The sequence below is a fragment of the Megalops cyprinoides genome, chromosome 3 (assembly GCF_013368585.1).
Source record: "Megalops cyprinoides isolate fMegCyp1 chromosome 3, fMegCyp1.pri, whole genome shotgun sequence".
NCBI lineage: Eukaryota > Metazoa > Chordata > Actinopteri > Elopiformes > Megalopidae > Megalops > Megalops cyprinoides.
The window spans coordinates 49,989,706-50,000,640 of record NC_050585.1 but is presented as its reverse complement, the minus strand read 5'-3'; the positions used below and the strand labels follow the sequence as shown (position 1 = coordinate 50,000,640).

Below are 10,935 nucleotides of genomic sequence, written 5' to 3'. Positions count from 1 at the left end.
AGATTATTAAGACCAAAACGTAAGGGACACCAAATCGCCATATCAAAATATTTTAAACTTACATATTACTTTGTAGCTACATCTAGAAACACCTTTGTTCAGGAAATTTCTAAACGTTTCCTTGACAGTGTAATAAAAAAGCAGGACGTCAGACGACATTCACTTCCTGTTTTGCTCGAGGGCATAGAGTTCTTATCAGCAGGGTCAGTCAGCCACTGAGTCAGCGCTACAGCAATTAAGGATATCAACGGGCACGACAGTATTAATCAGGCCGGCTTACAGCTTGATCGCTAAGACGTTTGCGTGTTGGCTTTCGCCGGCAGGGAACATGTATTGACAGAACCTTCTAGGATAAGTAACTCTCCGGTCAGTCTTATGTCCAACTGACACAGTGACGATTATGATGATTATAACGACGCCAGTGATGTCAGTGATGATGATGATGACGGTGGCGTTTTAAAAAGATATATATCTTATTGAAAGATTAATACAAATGAAACCACACAAAGTAGAGCGACGTCATTCGAAAAGTATTAGCCGCGTAATGATAACTAGGGTTAGGAGTCAGGTACAGTAGGCTACAGCAGCGTGCACAGGTGTGCACATGTGTGACGGGTCCATTCCCCTGGAGTAACTTCACGTGCACCACTGGGTTACAGTAAGGCACATGAGGAGAGACGTAACCGGGGACAGCTTTAACGCAAACAAATCTTTGGCCTCTTATTCCAAGTGCTGGTTTTAACTCTGCAAGAGAACATTCCAGTGACAAAATAACAGTGCATTCCCTTGTAAAATGAGATATACACTTGACCATCTTATGGTAAGGGGTTTTTAATAGCCTAAAATGACTTTTGCTTTTGTGAGGAAAGACAGGAGGAGTAGTTTATTATGTCAAATCTCACATGCGCAGGCGTCAGTGTGTGTTGCTGGAGTAACACGCAGAACACTGTGCCCTTACTGAGTCAGACATACACCGCATTTCAATCAATACCGTACTTTAAACTCCAGAACTGGGTCATGAGAAAAGTTGCTAGAGAGAAAGAGTTTGGGAGGGAGTTTGGGAGGGAGTGTCAGAGAGGAAGAGAGTTAGAGAGAGAGGGGTACAAGGAGGGAGAGAGAGGGAGATTTTAACAGCACAGAAATCGAATGCATGTGTCACTGCAACGGATTCAACTTAATGCAGTGTGTGGGTTTGATGACGTGCAGTTTTGCTGCAATGTCCTGGCATTAACTCTTTTCTAGCCCCACATTCTGCTTGTTGTATTACTTATGAAAAGTTGTGAGAATCTGAAAAAAAAGCTTATATTTACATACTTACATTTTAAACACTATGATGGATCCCTTTTTGTTGCACTCATGAAAGTTTTTTTTTTGAAAAGATGTATGTAAATACACTGTATACAGTCTATGATATTTGCATGGAATTATTTTGGTGAAAGCAAACTTCCACCACTACTACTACTACTATGTAAATGTAAATGTACTACTACACACACATGCACGCACACACGTAAATGCATAGCAAGGAAGAGGGGAGAGAGAGAGAGAGAGAGAGAGAGAGAGAGAGAGAGAGAGCGGGGGGTGGGGGGGGGGGGGGGGGGGAGAACTTTTCAATGTTCAATGAACTGTACCAGACTAATGTATTCTTCTTTTATACATAATTTAACACTTAACATTTTCTGCATATTGGAGTGTGAAAGACTTCTCCGAAAACAACCCTAAACCGAACAAATTGAATATAATGGGGCAATCAAGGCTAGGACTGCCACTGCTGGTGGTCAGTGGGTCAGCGGGGTGGATACAGCAAAGGCGCCATGTCTTACATCTAGCACATGGTGACCTGCATTTAAGCAAGGAACTGTGCCAGGTTAATGGTTCTTTGCAGATTTCAATATTGATTACAAGCTGTAGCTTTTGTGCTTATGATGAAGACATTAACTCAAGATACTTATTTTCTGTGTAAGGGCTGTAATCTGTCCATTGAGAATGAGGATAACCAACATCAACGACAAGAAAAAGGAAGCTGCTGGAACATCAAAAGCCCTTTCTTAAAAATTATTTCCACACAAGTTTGCATTAACGTGGCCGTAACAGCTCAGAATAAGATGGTGGATCTAGGAACAGCCAGTGCATCAATACCTTGGCTCTAGACTGCTTACTGCTAATAGGATTTGAAAGTACAGTAACAGTCTACAGTCATGGCTACTGACGCCTGGCAACCTTCTACAGTCTCCTGAGTTGCGCAGACAGCAGTGGGTTAACTCTGCAGCTCCTGCCAAGCCCTCTGAGACAGAGGAAACTGCTGTACTCACCACTCACCCCCGACCCTCGCACTGATACATGAGAGCTCAACAACAGCAAAAACAGCAACTCTACAAGGGCCACCGAGTTTCCTCTGTCTCATTCAGACCGCAGGTTTGAATTCATAAGGATGTTTTTTTTCTGGGTCAATCTCAATCAGTGTAACAGATTAGAACGGGAAATAAGAATTCCACGTCACACCAAGTGATATCAACACGCAAAATAGGCCAGGAACATGCCGTTGTAAATTCAATTTACATGTCTGTGTTTTCTGGGGGGGGGGGGGGGAGCTGGGGGGCAACACTGACAAATATAGCACTGCAAACGTGTGTGGATGGGAACGAGTCAGTGAGGTGTCTCCCTGAAACTCCTGCATTGAAGTCTGAGACATCTCAGCCAGCAAACCAATGGGATTGCACTATCTCCAGTTTCCATGGCAACTCCCCCTCCCTTTTCTGCTGTCTCCATGGTGACCGTGGCTTTAGATTGTTACTGTAGCGACGGCACCGTGGTAACAGTCTACAGCCATGGTCGCCAGGGGACAGATGCCACAACAAAGGTGGAACGCGAAGGAGAAGGACCGTGACGACAGATGAGTTGATTTTTTTTTTGTTAAAATGACACCTTTTCAGTCCCCAGTAAATCAACACAGACAAGAACACTGCATCAGCTGCGGATGTCATTTTGTAGGTCAGGTGGGTTGAACTGTCTACAAATGTGGATTGCCCTTTCTTTTTTCTCTGCCCTCTTCTTGTCTGTCTGTTTCCCTATTATACTTCTCCTGATGTTGTGATCATTCTGTTTTGCCACCTCTAATTCACAGTGTATTTTTGGATGCACCTTTTAGGAGCATACACACATTGCGTCACACTTTTTACATTTGAAGTCCAGGGACATAGCAGAGCATTCCGAAATGACATGAGCCAGAGTGGTATGATTAGAGTTGTCCTGTGTTCGTTTGCCGGCCCTTTTTTACGACTATTGCGCGTTTTTACCCTTGCGACCATAAAAACAAATCAGTAGTCAGACCCAAGAAATGTATATGTTAAAAAGTTACAATGCAAGACTGAGGACGGTTTGTTCCACTTGTCACTGTTTGTCAGAATACTGTGAGGAGATTAAAAGCAGCAGGACCTTGAATATCAGCAAGGACAGTATTCGCTCCCAGCACAGCCTGCTATACAGAGCCCAGGGTCACAGATAAAGGACCAAGTGGATGTGTTAATGCAGGAATAAAAGTACACCCCATACATGCTGGGGAACACAGAACTGCCCGTGCACTGATAAAAGAATGACAAATGTAATGCGGTTGGAGGTGTTTTGATCCTTTTTTATTATCATTTATTTTATTATGTTATCATTTACTGAATGCCCTTGACCAAGGTGACTTTGCAGGGATGAAGTTTCACAATAACGATTTAAAGTCAAACATCACTGTTAAGCTAGTTGCTGTGCAGAATGAAGACCTGTAATAACTGTTCTACGCTCTGTAAAGGATAGAGCCCATAGATATTTTAATTTATCAGTGGCAGTACACCTCCATAGAGGTTCACTTATCATGGTAGATATACACCCTATGTATGTTACTCTGGATAAGAGCATATGCTAAGCAGACTATGTAATGTGTATGTAAAAATGCAGTTTAGAAGGACACAAAGTGACTTGCAATGATACAGAGAGGTTGATGCTAACAGAATCCCCACAGGTCTGAAGCCTTAGCACCACCTTTACTCCAGGGTGATCTTCCCCTCCCTAATATTTTCCCACTTCATCCATCCCGAAAGTGATGCAAAGAATTGGCAGTAGTTTTTGGAGGTTTCCTGGGTTCTTGAATCTGTTTTTGCTTAAGCTGCAGTCTAATGTCACTTTTTTTTCAGTCTTTTACTCTTAGCCACACCCAGTGAGCCAAATCTGACCGCCACAATCCATATCGCCAAATAAGTCCACGGGGGTCAAACTCTTTCTAATGTTTAAGTGGATGTTGCATGCATTGCAAAGAACTGTTCCACCCATCTCCGTTCTCTTCTGACACCCCTTCATGCTCCTGGACCTGAACTGCCCGCTGCGATTACTAATGCACAACAGCCCCTTCAAAAATACCCAGCAAGCTTTCATTGACTCCTCAGTCCATGGTTCTGATACCCCTCCTACCATAAATTCACGTCAGATATTAAGTCCAAGTCAAAACAATCATTCTCCCTATAACTGATTATGTGAATGTTAAGTTTAGTGTATTCGGTTATTTAGCAGGGACCATTATCTGTGCCAGATTTAGCTATGTAGTTAATTTGCATCTGTGGTCCCTGGGCAGGAAGTAACACTGCAGTTCACACACTTGTGTTCGGGTCTGTGTTGGAGAAGTGATTTTTTTTTTTTTCTTCATTCAGCCATACTCGCTGCCTATGGATTACCCTACTACAATGTGGCCTATATACATATACAAGCTAGTAATCCTTACATAATCACCACCTGTCTCTCTGGCTCCCTTGTATTTATAAAACCCTTCAACAAAAAAAGGCCACCCTTTCTCTCCAGCCTCTGTTGGTTCTTCTCCCCCTGTACGCAGTTCCCTGGCTGGTGCTCCCCAAAGCCCGTCCCAGTGTTGGCTGATGAGCTCTTCTTTTTGCAGCAGCTGATGACTGGATTTCCATATTCAGACATGCAGCATTATTCATTTCTGTGTACTACTGTAAAATCAAAGCTCTTTTAACTGTTTTTCCACACACCTCTGTCGCTTCGTGGGGGGGGTACCCTGTTGCTATGTGGTCAGTCCTGTTTTGTATGTTGATTATGTTAATACTCCATACGATTGTCTGCCGTTCTTTCTGTCAAAAAGGTGTACAAATCGTGTTCTGCTTTTCCAGCATCGCTGTTGCGAGGGCGAGGTTGCTCTCGGCCAATCAGCCTGGGCAAACAGAGGTTAAACGAAAAGGAGTGAGGAAAAAAAAAAAGTTCTTACACGAGCACCGCTGGTGGTGACAGGTAGGATGACTCAACCGCTGTGCACCGGGGGCCTGGGAGGCTCGGCTCTCTCCCCGAGAATCAAAGGGACGGGGGTGCAGCAGCGGGATCGCACTCATCACCGCGCACCATCAGATCCGGCGGAGCGCGGCGGGGCTCCGGAACACGCGGGATCGCGCTCTTCTGCGCGTTCTATAGGCATCGGCTACCGGCTCCGTGGCAACGACCTTGAAAGAAACGGTTTGGAAAAAGTATTTGAAATGAAAAAAAAAGCACCCCAGAAGATTCTGTGGCCTTAACATTGTGATAAGACTCCTTCATAAATAGGCCTATGATAATCTAATATGACAGTGATTTTAAAAAAAGAATTACAAACCATACATTTTCAGGTGCATGCCAAATAACATCATGTACCATAGATTAATTGATTCACCTTTCATATATGTAATTTTGTGTATATGTGATTGCATGTATAGTAAAATTAAATTACGAGTGATAAACGACATTTGTCATGACACATTTTGGCAAACATTGTAAATATTTTCCTATATTTTTTCACTTCAGTGAATAAAATGAAATTATTTTTAAAAATACATGCTGTAATGATCATTCAGTTTCAGCTTGATTTTATCTTAGCCCATTTATACTGCGATTTTTTGACTGTCCTCGGTTTCGGAATTTCTTAAGACAAGAAAAGAAATATTTATTAACATGTTCCACAAGGTCTATCCATCCACAGAAATGTATTGCTGAAGTGAAAGTTAGAATTCATGCAATATTTTCAGTGCGAACTGCACCCATTTAATTATTTATTATTTGCAAGACGGTACGTATCACTGCTGCAGGGTGCTGAGCTCTGCGTTTGTAATTTATTGCCCTCTAGAGGACAGTGTTAGCAACTTCAGTCCTGTACCCGCCAATTGAACAAACAAGCATGTCCTCAAGCAGTTGCTTATTGAGATTTATTGTATTTGTTTCCATTTGAAGAATCATCTGGATATAAAAAAAGTATCACAGTGTAATAAAAATTAATTGTATATTGTTGGATGACTGGTCATATAAATTCCATTAAATATGCAACAGATGCTAAATACTATGCAACAGATTAAATGTATTCAGTGTTTTCCAATGACTATTATATCTCTCTCCCTAAAAAGCGAAAGAAACATTTGTTAACATTGAAAACATTTTTAGTTACTGAAAATAAAATAATAAAAGGACTAGAATACAAGATGTTATATATAGCACAATATGCATTGATTTTAGGCTTGGCGTATTTATGGGATACATTTTAAACCCCCTGAGACTAAAGTGGCTACTATGTAATATTTAATAATGTGAAAATTGTTTTTTTGTTGTTTGTTATTTTGTTGGTTTAAGTGTGCCACAGTAACAGTGGTGTACTACAGTGGACTAAATAGGGGAGCGCTTTCACGCTTTAAATATTGTTTTAACTGCAGCAGAATAAATCATTTAAAAAGAACACTGTGTTTACAATGTAACTGTTGGAATTTGGTGACCCTGCATTCACCACCCCTCCATGAGTGCTCAGAATGGTATTAAATTATTCATTCAGAACCCAGTAATAACCGCTTGCATATTCATACCTCCGAGAATGTAGCATACATCTGAGAAGCATGCTGAGGAGTGTTGTGTGTTGGTGCAGTTAGGAGGAGATGTTTGATTTATGTAGATGGTGTAGAGGTGTAACCAGGGTAGACATAAACAGACAAATGGACAGACGGACAGAGGGACAGAGGGACAGACACATGGGGGCAGCCTTGGTGGACAGACAGAGGGACAGACACCTCTGCATAACAGTGCCCTATCACCCTGCACCGTAAGAGGCCATGTGCTGGTGGATATACAGAGTCAAACAGCACATAAACTCTTACTGTTCTGGGTGGAAGGTATGGAGAGGGATGGAGAGAAAGAGAGAGAGAAAATTTCAGGAAAGACAGAGACGTGTGCACAGATACACGCGCACACACATGCACGCGCTCACACCACATGAGGAGTCTTTAGTGTGCCGGCACAGCTGCTGTCCGCAGTGTCAGTTCTGTGGAGACAAGAGAAGAGGACGGAGTGAAGACAAGCGAATTCATACCTACTGCTGGCTGCTGACAGCTCTGACAGAGAGATCCTATCATTTCTGCCAATCACAACACACGACAACCGCGTCTCGCCACAATATCATCTCACCACTTGACCTGTTGCTCCGGCGTCAAAGATAACAAAGTTAGGAAAATCCCGGAGGAAAATCGAACTAAGCAGACGCGGTAATCGAAAAAAGGAAATGTCTGGTGACGAGAACCAGTTTGGCGGGGTTCAACTGCATCAGTTCTCCTGTCTGATGACTCACTTGTGCCCCAGTGGTGTCAGGCATTTGCCAGGACAGCCAAACCACAGCTCCCTGACTAACAGGACCTCGCTGTGGCCTCTCAGTCCAATAAAATGCACTCACACACACTTATGAAAGCACACACTGTCTGCTGCCCTTCTTGTAAAGCATTCGCCAATAGCCCATATTTTGTAACACTATTTTTTTTATTAACTCTGTTAAGGTCTATAACTTGGGAATTAAACAGAAAGATAGGAGCAGGGAGCAGGATGGGGAAAGTGGAGAGGGAGTCAGAGAGAGAGAAAGGGAGAGAGGGAGAGAGAGGAGAGAGAGAGAAAGGGGGAGAGGGAGAGAAAGGAGAGAGAGAGAGAAAGGGAGAGAGGAGAGAGAGAGAGAAAGGGAGAGAGGGAGAGAGAGAGAAAGGGAGAGAGGGAGAGAGAGAGAAGGAGGGAGAGAGAGAGAAAGGGAGAGAGGGAGAGAGAGAGGAGAGAGAGAGGAAAGAGAGAGAGAGAGAGAGAGAGAGGAGAGAGAGAGAAAGGGAGAGAGGGAGAGAGAGGACAGAGAGAGAAAGGGAGAGAGGGAGAGAGAGAGGAGAGAGAGAGAGGGGGCTGATTTGGCTTGGAGAGGAGGACACACTGTCCGCATAAACAGGAAGAGCTGGGAGGAGGGAAAGGGGGGAATGCAATCTGAATGCAGAATAACACACTGCACTCACACTGACACACTGAGCACACTGGGACACCCTACACCTCAACAATGAATAATGCCAAACCCACACAATGGCACACAGCAGTGTGCTCACAGCAATGAGGCAGCAACACAATCAGCCGAACTAAGCCAACGATACTCCCCACATGTAGCATGTAACAAGGGCTTACTTATCCTACAGCACTTACTGACATGTGCTCACACGCGCACACGCACACACACACACACCAGTAACACATTTACATTCCAATAAATGGAACAGTTTTAAACCACATCACGGTAAATATTATTCATGATGCGGTGGGTGTACACACATTGAGTGACTCACTCCTCTAAGCCTGCCTGACTTCAGTTTGATTTAAATTGGTTCATCACTCGCCATAAGAACCCTATTTTTGCACTTGTGAAGTCAATGTGATCAGCAGCGTGCTTTGTTGTTGTGATCAACTTATGTGGCTCTTGATCTGATTTCATCAGCGCGGTCTTTTTCGACCTCCTGTTGTGGTCAGCCCAAAAGCACAAAGTTCAGCTCTGAGGACTCTCACTGGCAGGCGAAGAGGGAGTGAGTGCGGCAAAGTGGGGCTGGGTGTGTTCCTGTCCGCTCGGTTTCGCTGGTATTTCAGTGTCAGCCTAACTGCAAGATTAGTCACACCATTGAACAAACAGTCTGCGTATAAAATCCAAGATCAACTTATAAGGCACTTTTTTTCAAAGCGGTCTTTTTTAGCAACACATTCCTTGTTCTCTTGTAGTCTTCTGACATATTCTGAACGTTCTAACCTTTCCTGCTTTTTCTGACCACCTTTGTCACCCTCCTTTCCTTTCTCCTGTCCCTTTTTAACCCACATCTACTTCTCTCTCTGTTTCGGACTCTCACTCTTTCATCACTCTCTCCAAGACCTGGCACTTTCCCTCCTCTCACGCCCTTCCCTCCATCCCTCGTCTCTGTCTGTAAACAGCGTGCATGTGTCGGATGTTGACATCAGTCAGCGCTCTCCGTAAAGACCCCCTGTACCCCGCCCCCTCCCACAACGTTTCACTGCCTACTATAACTTTTGGGCCATGCTGTTCTCATTGATATCACATTATTGCCACTCTGGATATGATTGTAAGGCTACAGGATGGCTGTCTGATTCTGATGATTTTTAGGGAGGAGACAGGTGATATCAGGCATAAATGTAAGATACCAAAGGCATGTAAGAAAGCATTACTGTGAATCCCATATAAACTCTGCTTCACCTGGATACAGGATCAGGACCATGGGGCAAAACACTGAAAAAAGCCACTGTCAGTGCAAGCTGTTGAGAGTCTAGATATTGCCACCTTGTCCTCCACAGCTTTTGTGGCATGCAGTGAAACTGTGACCGGCTCAGTGATGCCTCCTCTTTTGTCATCGTTTATGAAACTGCCGCAGAAAAACTCTCACCTGTTTCTCTCTTTCTGGTTTTTGGTTTCATCTGGTTTCTTCTTCCAGTGTGAGATGAGGCTTGAATCCCTCTCTCCATCAGTCACGATGGTACCACCCCTCCTCTCTTCTTCTCGCTCTGTGACACCTTTCTCTCATTCCTCCTCCTGCTCTCCTCTCCTCTCTTCTTCCATTATATGCTTTTCTCTCTCTTTTCTCTCTTTCTCTATTTTCTTGTCTTTTTTTTTTTTTGCCCCATCCCCGCTTCACTCACACACGCCAGCCCTACCAGCCACAAACTTCAGCATGTTCCTGCCGGGCAGCACAGAAGCAAAGATCGGGACCAAGAGTCTGGCCGTAGTCTGAAATCACATCAAAGACCACAGAATCTGACACAAAACAATCCAAGCTCTAGACCTGTGCCCAAATGCCACTTAACATAGCTGACATGCATGTGTAATGTTGAATTTGATCAAGGCCGAGAATGCAGATTCTGACTTTGAAGCAAAAGTGTGACGTTACCATGTTAGACAGAGCAAGGGGGAGCAATACAGTGTGGATCTGTATACCGCAACTCACAAGCAAATGCGTAAAATCTGACCGCGCACATTAAATCACTGAATTGACTGGATGGTAGGCCAGATCACATGTAGACCTCGCAGACGAGACAAGCCCCAATTTGGCTGCCCTGAACAATGCCTAAAGATCATAGAATCATGGCAGCATCTGTGTTTGCCAAACAATTCCTCAGATATATTTTAAATGCCTTATAACACTTTAAACCTCCCTACTTTCTCTGTACTTCAAATGTTCCCGAAAGCAAATCAAAACAAAATACAAAAAGCACAGGCAGCAAAAAAAAAAAAAAATTAAAAAGTCATCAGGGTAACAAAATAGCCTCAACAGAAAATAACAATGATAGGAGTAAAATCCAGTGCTGGGTGTCTACCGGTCAAATCCTTGGTTCAAATTAGGGAATCCATGATGTGTGAATCAGAGATGCAGACAGAAGTATCACTGGTCAGCCTGGAATTTGAGCCTTATATACACAACCTGCGGCTCCTCCTCTACCAGCTCCCAGCACAACATGGGTTTCTGGAATCAAAACACGGCCTGCCAGACACACACTCTATCCCCTCCCGCCTCCCTACGTTTGATTGCACAATTCTTCCCTCTCTCCCTCGTTCGGCCCTCTTCGTTTTAGCTGTTGTGCAACACG

The 10,935-nt window shown here is 43.7% G+C and overlaps 2 long non-coding RNA genes across 2 annotated transcripts; both read right to left on the bottom strand.

Annotated features, from left to right (window-relative positions):
• Positions 1-6,236: 6,236 nt before the first annotated feature.
• On the bottom strand, positions 6,237-9,898 carry LOC118775015. Its single transcript, XR_005004835.1, has 2 exons — positions 9,738-9,898; positions 6,237-7,321 (listed from the first exon to the last, which is right to left on the bottom strand). It is a non-coding gene; the product is annotated as an uncharacterized LOC118775015 (long non-coding RNA).
• Positions 9,899-9,937: 39 nt separating this feature from the next.
• LOC118775016 lies at positions 9,938-10,715 on the bottom strand. The gene is made up of 2 exons (XR_005004836.1): positions 10,666-10,715; positions 9,938-10,078 (listed from the first exon to the last, which is right to left on the bottom strand). It is a non-coding gene; the product is annotated as an uncharacterized LOC118775016 (long non-coding RNA).
• Between the last annotated feature and the right edge of the window lie 220 nt (positions 10,716-10,935).